The sequence below is a fragment of the Calidris pugnax genome, unplaced genomic scaffold (genome assembly GCF_001431845.1).
Source record: "Calidris pugnax isolate Ruff unplaced genomic scaffold, ASM143184v1 scaffold8, whole genome shotgun sequence".
NCBI classification, from domain to species: domain Eukaryota; kingdom Metazoa; phylum Chordata; class Aves; order Charadriiformes; family Scolopacidae; genus Calidris; species Calidris pugnax.
The window spans coordinates 20,160,732-20,175,956 of record NW_015090830.1 but is presented as its reverse complement, the minus strand read 5'-3'; the positions used below and the strand labels follow the sequence as shown (position 1 = coordinate 20,175,956).

The 15,225-nt window shown below is 43.5% G+C and overlaps 1 protein-coding gene across 2 annotated transcripts in view; it reads right to left on the bottom strand.

Annotated features, from left to right (window-relative positions):
* ATXN1 (ataxin 1) overlaps nt 1-15,225 on the bottom strand; it is a 221,720-nt gene that overhangs the window by 84,419 nt on the left and 122,076 nt on the right. For both annotated transcript variants that reach the window (XM_014940746.1, XM_014940747.1), the window contains one exon: nt 754-877. The gene's annotated coding sequence lies outside the window, so the exon portion shown is untranslated. The remainder of the gene's footprint in view (nt 1-753; nt 878-15,225) is intronic.

Genomic DNA, 15,225 nt, shown 5'->3' with positions numbered 1-15,225 from the left:
ATTTGGCCATTTCAACCCAGAAGAGCAGTGGGCCTCAGGAGAAAACAATGAACATAAAAGTACTTATGCCTTCTCTTTAGCCATCCCTCATGGGAACAGTTTCTTTTAAATGTTGCAGGTGGATCATGGTCTTAGCTCTGCGACTATATTGCCCTCTGAACGGTGTGCTACTCCGATTCCCATGAACACAAACCTCCAAGAGGAGCATTTGTATCAAAAATATTCAAACTAATATAACAATCTAATCAAAGCAATAGGAGTTTGGAATACCAGGTGCAAATAACCACATTGGCACTACTCTAATTTGAAAGCAGCCAAATAATTCCAACCATTGTATAAGAACATATAAAACTCCTGAACCTGACCTGTTGATTGCCGATCTGTTATCAACAGAATTTGTCATTCTTGTTAGACTACACGGTCACAAGGGCTTCAAATGCAGACTTACATATTTAACTAAAAAGTTATAGTAATATGTCAAATAACTGTAGCAGTCCAAGGAAAAGAAACCCCACATTTTTCCTTAGATAACACTATTCCGCCCCTGAAGACACGAAAGAAAAGAAAGAAAAAAGAGAGAGGGAGAGAAATTCAAGCCTGGCTTTGCAACCCAACCCAAACACATCTGCCTCTGGTTTCAGCAGAGCAAGAAGATGCTCAGTACACCACAGGGATGAGAGCAAACACTAGAGTGCAGGTCCCACCCCCAAATGACACAATTGCAAGTACATGTATTCACTGCTGAGAACTCACAACATTCACTATGTTCTTCTTCAGGGAATTCTGGATTATCCTTTAGCATGAAGATCTTTCAGAAAGTGCCGGATTGCTCACAGGTCCTCACTGGCTTTCCTCTTTCGAATATAGAGAGAGGGAGCTGTAAGAGAAAAGAAAAACAAAGTAAGAAAGGAAAGCAAGGAATAAAATGAGGAAAATCCATAGAGCTGTTTTGCAAATGAACAATTGATTCTTACATCTCCTTGAAGTAAATGCATTTTTAATGAGCTCCCAGGATGGAGATTCCAGTACAGAGTGAGTGTATGTCAAACACTGATCTGGGATAAAAAGAGTCATTTGCTCTGTACTTCTTATTACCAACAATTACAACCCAGTTCAGAGTTGCTGAGGCAGATACATAATTAAAATAGTTCTTGGATACTTCTGTTGCCATAACAAGAGGAAGAAAAAACTACTTGGGGTTGTTCTTTTGAAAAGTGTACGCAAACAAAGCCCGGTGTGCAGAGATCTCTATACAGGAAGATTTTTGTTCTCAATGAACTCCTCTAAGGGAACACAAACACCTATGTCTGTGGCTATCCATAATGGCAACAATGGAGTACTGAAACCAACCAAACACACATACAATTGCTAGTCCTCAGTAGGAAGTATTTTTCACATCTAAGATTTTTAATATCATGTGGTTCTTTTCGTACTTTTGTTTTTTTGACAGAATTTCTTTGTAGACTAAGTCTTAATTTTTTGACCTACTGTACAAGGTATCAGATTATCCTAAGCCCTTTTACTGGAGTCTGGGAAAACTGCTGTGCTTCATTTTTATGTGAACCCCACACAGAATACTGAAAATAAGAGTGTGTATTTCCACAGGGCCCGTATTGAACACTTTTTCCTTCAGCCAGGTTCCCATGGTCTGCTTGTGGTTCCTAAATTCTTAGTTTCACTTTGTGTCACAAACCTCTCCTATCTCCTTGACGTAAGGCTCCTTAGACATTTCACATGGCATTTCAGGATCTGTGCATACGGAACCTGTATTATATTATCAGTGCTGTGCTGGAGTCAGTGTCCAAAAACCAAAAATGTGTGTTGGACAAAAGTCTACACCTGACACAGTGCAAGCTCTCTTTACTTTCAGCGGAGGAAACTCAGCAATCTAAAAAATTATTAATTTGACCTAAGATATCTGTATCTGCTTTAGGACAGAACAAATCACCCTCTAGAAAGGTCCACTTCTCTCCCTCCATAAAGTGAGTCTAGACACTGAGCTCAGATTAGATGGCTACAGATGCATGCAGATGAACCTCACCCTATGTGAAGGCAGGAAACAAGTCAGACAGATGGACAAGAGCAGTTCATGGCTGAACAGCAGAGGGAAGGCAACGCAATCATAGCTATTTGAAAAAGTTTACAGGCCTGACACAGTCTTAGTTGAACATGCAAAGCAGTAACAACAAAACCTTCCAAAACCCAAACCAGTACTGACCCAGGGTTTGGTGTAAGACTGCTCCTGGATTTACTGGCTGAGGCTAAGTCCTTACAGAACAGCATCTGTCAACCAGCGTCCAGCTGGTTGGGACTCTGCAAGGCACACTCACAATGATGATGATGATGATGACCAGTAATTTCAGTTACACGTGTCTTTGTCCCCTCCCTGATGGATTGCAGCAATGCAAAACATGTTTTACAAAAGTCTTCCCAGCCTAAGAAACTCTGAACCGGGAGTACAGCTCCTCTGTGACAGAGGCAATGCAACCTCAAAATCCTTCAGATACCCAGAGGCCCCGGTTACACTTCCAGGACTTTGGTCAATGGCTTCTCTCCTCTACTAAAACGGGACTTTGCTGCTTATCTGACAGAGAGCACACTACCTGACATGATCTCACAAGCTTTTTAACTTTAGAAAGCAGACCAAAAAGAGAAAAAAAACCCCAAACCCGATTTTAAGACAACCCTCAGCATTTTGCTTAACCCAAACTAATTTATTTTCAAGTCACTTAATTCTTCTTTAAACTAAGTTTATCTCAAGATTGAAAAAACCATCTCAAGCTCAAAATACTCAAAACATTTTGTTTCTAAGTGTTAACTTTTCATTTCTAAGTGTAAATATGAAACATTTCAGCATTTTCAAAATTATTTGTTTTCTTCCCCAATAATCTGGCAATCCAAAAATCTCCTAAGAACTCTACTTTTTAATCTTCATTAAAAAAAAAATCACTCAACACCCATCTCTTGCCATTCAACATTCAGGGGAGCTTGAAAATGGATTCCAAAGCACTATGAGAAAATATTTAACATTTCTGCCAAAATTAGATGGCTTCCAACTATTTTTAGTAAGCGCAGGGAAGTTTACTGCAGGCGCACCTTGTCTCTCATACCAGATTTTGCAGCTCCTGCTTGCATGGACACCTCTGAGCCTCCCTGCACAGCGAGCTCTGCGTAATGCTGGGCTGAAACCCACCGTGCTCAGTGCAAGCCCTTCCACTAACTCCACCTGGCAGGAGTAGGATTTTTGGTTCTGTTCAAGCCAAACAAGGCTCTGGTTGCCAAAACAGGCGCAAGCGTTGCGTGCTAACTGTGCAGTTATCTTCCTATCAGCCTGGAATTTGTCTTGCAGACCCTTGCCAGTGCAGGGGCACAGGGACAAGTCACAGCAGCATCTGTGCGATACGGCGCGGTGATGCTCTGTGGCAGATTTCCTTCTCCGAGCGCTTCTCTTCCACAGGAAGGATGACATGAAGCAAGGCAGCCTACCCCTCAGGGAAAAAAGGGCAAGAGACCTTGTATTTACTGTAGGGTGCACCACGCACACAGCCAGTTATTACGGAGCGGATGATGCACTGTAAATTCACAAGCCAGTTTAATCTGCTACAACTTGCTCACTTGACCTTACCCGTAGGCACTTCTTTCTGCGAGGGGCAAGGCACGTCTGCCTGTGACTGTTTCCAGACGTTTTTATGCTTAAGATTTAAAGAGAGCGTGGCACAAACTTCAGGATGCACAGGGAGATATGCTGCTTCCTGAAGCACAATCCTTGCTTTAAGAGCAGAGCACTCATTCCCTAATTGGGACGATCCTTTTGCTATGCAGATGTGACAGGCTGTGATGACATGCTCTTCTTGGAACGTGCAAAAGAGTAATAACTTGGGAACAACAAGGAAGGCCTGTTTGCTGTCTAAGTAGGTTTCATCCAGGCTTTGCAACTGAAGTCTCAACATGATCAATGAATCATTATCACATACGCGGTTACCGATCACATCTCAGCTCTAAAAGGGAAATGTTACGCAAGGAAGCTGTTTTTCATGGTCCCACAGCATTATGGTTATTCAAATACCGCAGCACAGCCCTGCCTTTGAGTGCTGAAAAGTACATTGAGTTGACAGATTAGAAGTGTAATTGAGAGATGAACAGACCTCAAATCAAAGAACATGGAAGTACTTCTTGGGAGTATTTAGCTACTAAAATTGGACCCCAGGGCAATCAACAAATAAGAACCATAGTACAAGCAAGCAACTGCAAATTGGCAAAACTAAAAACCAGAAGTCAGCTCTGTGCAATACCCTGTATTTATTCCAAGAAAAGGTCATGCTCTCCATCTTGCTTTGAAGAGCAGGCAGTGAGAGATCACAGTTTTTCTAGTCCTTTCCTGCAGGTTTTTAATTGCCATTCCCTGCTCTCTTGCATCACGTAATTTGGTTTTCCTAATTCACAAATCAGCATAAGCTAATAAAACTGTTTAAGAGACGGCAACATTGTTTCCAAGTTGTTTCGTTGTTCGCTATTATCCCACAACTAATCCTTCAACTCAAATAAAACCGTAATTCATTTCCTCCTTTATTCTCCCTATGCATGAAATAGTTTTAGACAGGTTCAATCCTGCCCCACCGCAAATGGGAAAGGCGAGGCTCTATCTTCCTGGAGCGTGTGCGATTTCAATTACCTAATGTGCATATCATCTATCAAGTCAGGAAAAAGCTTCTAAATGATTTTCAACTGGTTTAGCTGATTTTACACACAGAGAAATGATTCTAATGGAAATGAAAAAAAACAACCCACAAAGCAACCAAGAATTAACTACCTTTTAGATTCCAAGTTGATAAAAGCTGCTCTACACCAGCCAAGCCAAACTTTACCTATCTGAAAATCTCCTGGCATTTTGTCTAGTGTACAAAGGCTGCTCCTGATGGGGCTGAGTCATCCTTACAGTAATTGTTCTTCTAGTGTAAAAAAGACTTAAATCACAATTATGCCTACTTTAAGGCTATGGTGAAGGAGCATCACCTTAGTACAAAAGAGATTTTGCCTGCATAAAATAGGCAGGCGATCACTCTGATTTCTGTTTACCATCTATTCCTCATCTGAAGCTTGATTCTCCACACCTTTGTCACACAAGCAAGCACTTCCTATGGCTTTGCATATGATCCATAGTGAAATGCCCAGCTTCACAAGGTGTTACACCCACGTTGTGTATGGCGAATAACTGTATCTGGGTGTAAGGGAATAGTAAATCAAGTTGTCAGCACTTTGCATATCCTGCAGGTCCTAAACCAGAAAAACAGCATGCAGATCATGGGGCTAGGCAAAGAAGCAATCCATCTGCAATTTGTAGTAGGGTGAAGAAGATATACGTTACCCTCCCCAGCTCTGTGGATACACCCATGGACCCCCCCAGCCCGGTGCATCTTTCTTGGGTGTATTTCCAGTGCAAGTGCTTACTCACTGGGAAAATGAGTGCTGCAGGATGGGAACATCTGTCTGCAAAAAGCAGACAGATAGGACCAGCACATACATGGGGCTGAAGAGGTAAGGATGCAGTTCGCACCCTCCAGTGCAGCAGCCACTACTGAGGATGATCACTGATTCTGCACAACTAACATGAACTGTGAGTCATCTAGAAATCAGTTTCCCAAGACTTAATCTAAAAAAACATTATTCATCTTTATTTTATCCACAGCAGGTATTTTTCCCAACTTAAGGTTCACGTAAACCGCCCCTGGTTTTAGCATCAACCTGTGCAAGTGGACTGGAAATGGGCTTTCTCTGCCCTATTCAGAGAATACCAGTCCTTAAAAACCTGTTATCTGAAAACCATGGAAACAACTTTGTTCTCAGAGCAGTCCCCACTGCTCTTGTTACCTATTCCCTCACCCCAACACCTTCAAACAAATGATTAGAAAATAGATGAAAGTTCATCACCACAGGGACAGTTGTAAATACCAAAATATGCATGCCAGCTCGAACTCAGACTCTCTGTTCACATGACGCCTAATAACAATACAAATACAACTCTGATTAGCACCTCTGAGACATCACCTTTACACAAACAGCAACCACAACCATACTCGTTATTCCTACTTCAGCAATACCCAGTTTTTCCAAGAAGATTTCAGGTTAAACTGTGCTTAGCCCTGTGCTTCACTTAACTGTGCTTCATTTCGAAGCTCTACGAGATTTTGCCCACAAAGAGAGTGCGGCGTAAGGCATTAAAAGAGGCAGTAAGGAGGCTGGCAGTGGGTGCAATGTACAGTGACATCAGATTAAAGAAAAAAAAGTAACAGCAGCATGTCTAGGCTGTTTTGTCTAAAAAGCAATAGTACAGAACTGGAAGATGAAAAATACCTTGCAAAAACCTCCTATCATGTCAATGACTTTTTTAAAAACAAAAATCCATCATCCCATTAACATCAGCATCCCCTATTTGCCATATTCTCATGGCTATCAAAGCAGGAATAGCAGGAGGGAGGAGGGGGGATTTCAACACTCATTTACATTTCTCTTAGGATGCCAACTTTCTTCACTCTCACACAGGGGTTTTAAGTAAAAACAATTCTATTGCCTGCCTGTTTGTAATACAGTCATTCCTACAGGTCTTCTGAGTAGAAGAAATTGGAAAAAGAATTCAAATGGTCCATAATAATTCAGGCTCAGAGCCAGTAATGTTGAACAGATAGAAGCAATAAAAATAACCACTCTGGATGTTTCTGTTACATGACATAAATATTTCTCTTTTTCTTTTGTGGGAGCTATTATGCAAAAAATGCAACTCAGCCCTGAGTGGAGACAATGAGCCTCCTGCATATTTGAAGAACTACAGCACCCTTGTAACTTGTTACAGATGAGAAGAAGCTCAAGGGCCAGGGCTTCTTTAAACGTACAAACATCTCACAGACCATGGCCACCGCTCTCCTGCAAACAGACAGTGGTGAAGGGGGAATGCAAATGCTGTGACTCCCAAAGGGTAGAAGCACCAAAACCAATGTGGGAGGTTATGTTTATTTGCAATACCTTAACAAGCCAAAGATAAGCCACCTGAAGAAGATAGCTCTGTGGGTTCTAGCACTAACAAATACCAGCAGAAAGGTGTCAGGATTAGTCCCAGTGGATGCCCATCGTACCAATTCCCTGCTGCCAGCAAGATCTGAGCTGGGGCCGTGGCTTTTGCCTCACTGGGCTCAGCCACAGGTTCCCACAGCTTTTCGGCTGCCTACTTACACAAAGCTTTCAGGCAGCAGCTTCCCCGTCGCCTCTCCCCGTGCAGCAGGTTGGGCTAGGGAGGACCCCAAGTAACACAAGACGCCAGGCCAGGGATGCACACACAGACACAAACAATGCCACCACATGAGCCTCGCTTCCTTAGGAAATCAGACCAGAACCCACCCTTAACCTTCTCCCCGCTTCCAGCGCGGCCACGTCTTCTGCGCTGCTGATGCAACGTGAAACACAGTGCTGGAAAACAAAGGCGCTATTGACTAATTTTTTTTTTTTTTTTTTTTTTTTTTTTCAGGATTAAGATGACTATGCTAGCTTACAACAAAGATTTCAACGATTTCAACACCGAGCGCTAAGTAACAGGAACATGGCTTGGCAATAAATCCAGAGATTACCTGTTGAAACATTAATGGCAAACACCTTTTGATGTGGGCTGCTTTATGTGGTGCAAAAGCCAGCAGTGTAATTATGCATTTCCTTTCTATGAATGTAGTCTTTAAAAGTACAGCATTACTTGGGTGGGTGCGCATGCATGTGTGTGTGTGTGTGTGTGTGCATGTGCGTGCATGTGTGTGCGCGTTACAGGAAATACTCTACAGCTGAGCCTGTGATTTCCCAGCGTGGCTGCACGTAGTAAATCTGCAACGGGGGACCTCAGCCCTTTCATTCATCGTGCACCAAGCAGAGGGCTAAAACAATTGCCACACGAAAAGACAAATGCCAGCATGAGTCATACCAGCCGGAGTGCAAACATGTTTGCTGTTGGGTGAGTCAGAATATCACATCCTGAATTCACAAACCTTCCTATAAATAATAATTTCCGAAATTGTTGCATTTCTTCAATACAATGCAATTTTAAGTGTGATGCCAAATCTATAAAGGCTTTCCTGAATACGAAGAAAATGTTTTTATTCTCTTCCCTTTTGTTCTTGATTACGTCTACCTACTACTACCTAGTAGTCGGCTGTCTACAGTGACTGAAGTGGTAAATTGTGTCGATTCATACTTAGTAAAACTGAAAAATGGCTCAAAACGTGTGGCAAATGAGACATACCCCCCAAAAAAAAAGGAAAAAAAAAAGGAGAGACCTAAACCCAAGCCATAAGACATTTTGCTTACTGTATATGCTTTCTTTATCAGCGCTTCTTTGATGGTCTAATTCTGACGTGCTTTGGCACATTCAGCATTCAGAGGAAAGGATCGTCACGCTGGCATGGGACACAGACTGGCTGAGAAAAGGGGTGAGAAATGCCGCAGAAGTGGCAAGAGAGCCCGTGGAAGCATCCTGCATGCAGGCAGGGGGGGACCAGGCCTGCCACTGGGCTCAACAGCAAAAGCACAGTCCCCGCTTCAGCAAGTGCTCAACCCCAGTACAACATACAGAGATCATTCTTCTCCAGGAATAAGAACATTACCTGGTAACAAAATTAATGCACTGCAATAATTGGCAACGATTATCCACAACTGCCTTTAATTCAGGAAAGCATCTGAATCAGAAGCCATGCAAGTGCCTTTTGAAAAAGGGCAGAACTTAAGGATACGACCAAATTTATTCAGGACAACGCTGATGAAGATGTGTGATGTCTCTGCGAGCAAGGGAAAAACATATTTATGATTTTGTGTAAGGTTGGGGGGGTGTTTTCAGTTAGGAATGCATTCTCATCTTACATGAAAGGGAATTCATACACATACAAATCTCCTTGTATCAAATCAAGACAGTCCTGCTTTCTCCTAATTGTTCTGTGGAATAACCAGTCAGAAGTTCATTTCTGTTACCCTTCTCAGGCAAAATAAAAGGCCTTTTAGAAAAATTTTATTGCTAAAACAATGAAATTCTCCTGGGAACGACTTCGTTATGGAAATGAAGTGACAGCTTCTTTTATCTAGCCAAGCAGCAAGTCTGCATTTATAAAAGGCATTCTGTGCACGAAGTACAGTGAGTGGGAGGACATGAAAACGCTATTTTTAATCCAGATTTCAGCGTTCCTCCCATACAGATCTCCTGGAATAATAACAGCAACAACAATAATGATAATTAATAATGCCAAAAAGGTATCATCTTAAAGGTGAGTGGCATGCAAGAAAGCAAATTGTAGCTAAGGACCTATAAGATTTAGGGACAAATGTACGGTTCTTTCAAATAAACTGGCACTGCACCATGAATTTCACAGAATTTGAGATTTGCCCCCTGAATTTTATACTGTAATTTCTTTTAAAAGGCAATAAAATATCATTATGTGCAACATATGCTGCATCTCTACCATTTGTTTTCTTGCAGTGATTGATATTTTCAGAAACACCACTAAACAAGAACTTAAATGTGGAGTTGATGCTGTCACTATGTTTCAGTAAGCGACCACGGCAGCTTTTAGACCCGAGGAAGAAAAAAAACCTTGAGAAAATCCAGGGCCAAGCGATATTTTCAGATGCAATGAGAACAAGAGTAGGATGCAGACTTTGGCCCAAAACTAAAAAAAAAAAAAGACACTGGAAAGATCCTTCTCTGCTTCGCTGACCTTTGAACCTGTTTCTCAGGATACTGTCACAGAGCTAGGATGGTGAATTAATGCACGCAAAGAAAGTGTGGGCCAAAACCTTCCTCACTACCAGGAATGCACCAGCTTCAGTGAGCCTGGTGTGTAATTATCCATGGGCAGAAGTTAGCCCTGATTATTGAAAGATTGTTATTCAGTTGTGCTATCATCTATCAGTGGTAATTAGGACAAGCCTTTGCATTTCACACCTAATAAAAATTAACGAGAATGAGGCGGCAGTAACAAAACGCATGGGAGGCACACGCACGCCGAGGTGACACGTGAAACCTGCTGGTGTGATCACACTTGGAGTAACCCCACCACTGGAAAGCCCCCATTTCACGCCAAATTAGAGCAAGCTGGAGAAATCACACACGCTGTCTCTCCCTCTCTTACACCCGGCAGCTCTAACACAGAAACACGTCGGAGTCTGGCACTGACTCATGTTTCAAACTCAGGAGCAGCCCCCCGACACACGCACCCACCCACCCACACCTCCCCCTGCGCACTCCCCTTCTGGTGCTGCTGCCACGGCGTACCAACCCTGGCCAAGTGATTTCTCTCCATGTTTTTAGTCAACTTTGTTGGCAATGCAAAACCTTCATCAGCACTAGCACAAAACGTGCAGGAACCAGCACCCTGGGCATGCTACTCCCCCAGTGAAAAATCAGCCAGGTACCTACTCCGGTAGGATGTGTTTCCAAAAGCTATCATTTAAGGACCATTCAGGGCACACCTGGAGGCACTTCCGCTCTCTCACCCTCCTACAAGACGAATTTTCATGCCATTAACCTTTATTTGCCTTTTATACAGTAAAAGTTGAGTCTATTAAAATAGAGAGTTCCAATTTGATATTTTGATCACCTCCATCTGCTTCATGGGAAATGTAGAGTAGTAACAGAGAAAAAAAAAATACATAGGACTGAATAAGTTAGTCCCGTTCTCCTTTTTTGTCCATTGCCTGCTGCCGGTCACTTGCCTAGCTCACTGCCAGCAAATGCTCAGCTGGGCACGTCACCAACATTTAGCCCTCAATAAAATTAAATCACAATAATACTTAGCATTCATTTAGGGTTTTACATATTACAAGCACTGTACAAAAAATTAAAAATTAACTGCACACTCCATAACACTCCTGCAAGGTAAGTTGAGTATTATTATTCATACCTTATGCTACGGGCAATTTCACCGGAGAAGGGATAATTGATCTGCCCAAAGCTATGCAACACAGCTGCTCCTGTTTCCTGGTACTCTCCTTAGTACAACTGACCAGCTTCACCTTTCCTGAAATTTAGAGAGAGTCCTGCCTTCATTTCTGCCCCCTTCTGCTGTTGAAGGAAAGGAGGGAGCAGATCTCTGTACCTGGGGGTACTGGTTGCACGGGGTTGGTGAGAGTGGTCCCTGGTTGCACTGGCTTGGGGTGGGACCAGAATTGACTGGAGCCACAGCACTTCTCCCTGCAGCAAGCAGGGATTAGCTGCAGAGAAGAAATTGGTCTGCAAGAACATTACAAGCCCTTTTCACAAAAGACAACCAAGTTTTAGTCTCTGAGGATGCTTTCTAGTACCGCCAGGAGGACAGCAGAGGACTCAGCAGTGTACGTATAACACACACCTCTCCTCATACTTTGCCCCCCTTCCTCTCAACCTCTAAAAAGGATAAAACTGAACAAATAAAGGTTTTATCCAGGATAAACGGCAGCAGGGCAGGAGCAGTGGCCACTGCCTGCTCTTGCAGGCTGCAGCCACCCCTGCCAACTGTGGCAGAAAAGGCCACACTGGGCTTGCCTGCAGCCACCACTGCTGCTGGCTTGTCAGGTGTGCATCAATTCAACCACACCTTTGAGGTAAAAACCCTCATGTCACAGGCTGGACAACAGAGTAATGTGGTCAGAGATCCTGTTACACCACCAGCTGTTCATCCTGCACTGCTGCCAATAGCCACAGCTGGGACTCAACTGCACTTACTACATCAGAAATCACAGTTTTTCTACCTGTAAAAGATCTGTACCCTCGTATGCAGCAACACAATGAAAGCAGAAACCTTACCTGCTAGCAGTGTGGATGTAATTATCACAGTTAAAAAAAAAGAGCTTGTACTGGCAAAGCTCATCCCAGTTCAGAAATGAAGTAAGCCCTACCTTTGATCAAAGCAGTTAGACTGGAAAAGCACCTGAATGCGCTGATCAGCTCCCGAAGTAAGACAAGGCTTAAGTAGAGGGATTTATCTCACCTAACCTCTCACTTTTAACCACGTTTGGTTGGGTCAGGGCCAACTAAGTGTAACCAGATCCTCAGCCCTCGCCGCAGGTTTTGATTGCCCCGAAGCTCTAGCTCAAGCCAAAGCCTCTTTAGCGATCCCACCTAAGAGTGCCGTCACCCCTGCAGATCAGCAGATGAGCTCCACAGTTTAAGTGGATTAGCTGTGCTGAACAACTCTGCTACAGCCAGTTCTCGTGTCGGCAGCACTGGAGCTTCATTCAGCAATGATCTTATGTTCAGCTGCTCTGGAAGGTCTTGCTGCAGATGACAGAGCTGGGCTAAGGACAAATCTGAGCGGTGCCCAGGCCCTGGGAGTAAGAGTGCTTGCAGCTTGGGCTTGGTGGGCAATCCAAGGGGCTCAGTGGGCCAGAAGTGTCCGTGAAGACTGCCCCCTCCCACACCCTCTCTGGCACCAGGGTTTAGGGTTGGCTTTCCACTACAGCTTGCAACTAGGATGAAAAATACCAGTCTGACATGCCCCACACCACCTTGCCATGCCCCCTTAAAGTAAAATCATCAGCACACAGCAAATCAGCGCTTAAACTGAGGCAGTAACAGGATGCCCTCCTGATCCCACCTACCCCAGCCACCTGCCTTAGTCTGGGAGGAACAGCCTCTGCCGTCTCTTAGCAGCTACAAACTCTGCTCCAGCAAACTTGTCTCTGAAAGCAATGAATCGCAATTTCCCAGGTACACCACATCCCCCCCTCAGCCACTCCTCCCAAAGGCAGCAGGCAGAAGTGCCACATAACACAACACAATCAGTGTGAAGTTGTAACAGTGTGGGAGAATGTGGCAATTCATGGAAAATGTCATCGACCAAAAGGCAATTAGCAGCGAGTCTAAATGCAGAAGCAGAAGGGAGTGGTTTCCTAACAAAACAAGCCCTGTTTAAAAAAAAAATAAAAAAAAACCCAAACCCTAAAACTTGCTTTCCTCAAAAAAGCAGCATTCTCAGGAGACTGAAAGCATGTGGAAAAAAAATACCTCTGTGAAGCTTTCTGTAAAGATTATTCTTTACAGACAGATTTGGCAGCCCTTTCTGCTCTGTCTCCTAATGCTATTGAGTATAATTATGTTAAGTCAATAAGCAAAGCCACTCAAAGTTGTTGGTTTGGTTTTTTTTTTTGAGGTTTTCTAGGCCAAGAGAGGAAGCAGTGCGATAGGAAAGTTTTCAGAAGTGGGAGTTGTGCCTGCCTTGCTTCTAATTGTAGTGAAACTGTCAACCTCTGCGTTGTGTTTCAAGACTTTACACTTCAAAATCATTCCCTCTGTGCTTTGAATTGCTATACTTTTAAGCTAACTACTTCTAAAAGTGCTGTTTAAAAAATGACATCTTCAACCACATTTAACGTTGAGAATAAATCTAAATTTGCAAAGTCTCATTGGGTCCCTGCAGAAGTGCCAATTTTTTTAATCGTCCTTGACAGCCAATCTCTTGAAAATGATTTGTGCAGAAATTTAGTTTAAATTACTTTATATCAAGACATTTAAGAGAAAATGTGGTTTTCTTTGTTATAAGCTAAAAATAATGACGTTCTTTTTACCTTAGATTAAAAACCCCCCAACAGTCAAGCAGCAAACAACACTGAAACCAATTAGTGATCTTACAACCTAAAATCCTATCTACGTGCAGGCATGTATTAATCGTATTCCAGAATGAGCTCCAGACGCACGTGGCTAAAACAACTGAACTAGGCTGACTTGCTTTCTCCCCTGTACACCGCTAAGAGAGAAAGCGGTCCACATCCTACGGAGAGAATTACACACACTCACTGCCCTTGGAAAGAAATTCTCTGCCTCTGAGCTCTAAACTCAGGGAATCACCCCATCAATGTCTGAATGGTGAACCCACCGATAAGCCAACGTGCTAAATTTCTCTCTAGTGCCCAGACACAGTCTAGTAAGGAGACAGATACACCTGCCAAACTGCAGGGAGCTGAGGGAGCCCAGCGCTTTCCAAGTGCCCGTGCATACGCTTGAATTTCAGGGCAATTAGGCCATTATGCTCCTTTCATGCTGTCACAAACAAAAGACTAGTTCAAGTTGCTTTGCCATTAATGATTCTAAAATACAGAGGATCATTTCAGGAGAGTAAAGACAGTTAGGTTCAGTAAGGCTCAGGTATATTTACACTTTGTTGCTCAATGTGGTAAAACCAATTCAGGGTAAACATTTACTGCTAAATATTTGGGAAGATGGAGAACAGGCATGTAAGCAGCTCTGAGAGCACAGGCTCAGAGTCAGCTCAGTCAGGAGCTAACCTCCAGCCTGCGTGACAGTACCCAGTACAAGGAAGACCCAAGACTGACTTGAGTTCCCAAGTAATACTTTCACCAAACAGAAAATTACACTGCATCTTGTGGGGCTGTACAACTTTGAAGTATTATCTTGAGGTCTGCCAAAGTTTGAGGTGTTCCAGATGCCAGGTTTCAATTTAAGCTAATCTATTTTTCATATCCTTCTCCCGGACTTTCATCTCTCTAGTTTAAAGGAGGACAGCACAGTACTTAGACCTGAGAAAAAAGCTCCTAACCAGTGCTCGCGCATGACTCCCCCTCAAGCATTTGGAGATCGTATTAATGACCTTGCAAGGAAGTCCCACCCAACTCTTTGCTCACCTCATGATGGATGCTTGGCTGAGCCAAGATAAGGTGCTACAAACAAGCTCCCACATTGGCACTGGTCATTTCTGTGCTTGGGAAGTGGGGAGATGTTGCCTTCCCTTTGCACTCCTCTCATCACCATTTCTCCATGCATGGTTGTGATTCCTCCCAACCTCTCCCCAGTCCAACAAAAAAAAAAAAAAAAGCCTAAGCTGGACAGAAACACCCTGGCAAAATGCCTTCTACTCCAAACTCCAGCACCAGCTTGGACAAGAAGTGAGGAAACGCAGCCATGTCACATGGGAAACAGCTGAGCTATCGCAAACAACAGCCAGCAACCCTTTTGACTAATCAGAAAGTGTCCAACCCAATTCCAGTTTCCAAGTGGAAAGGCTGCCCTCCGCTCCACCAGCAGAGCTGGATCACCTTCTCAAATATCCCTGGTCTGCCACAGCAGTCCAGCAAACATCACTGTATAATCGTTCCCACAGTACACAAATCCCTTCCTGGCTCGGTGCAAGGCAAGTACAAATTTTTTGCTAATCTTGCATTTATTTTCATTCTGCGCCCTCCTCTTCGCCCCCCCCCCCCCCCCCCCCCCCC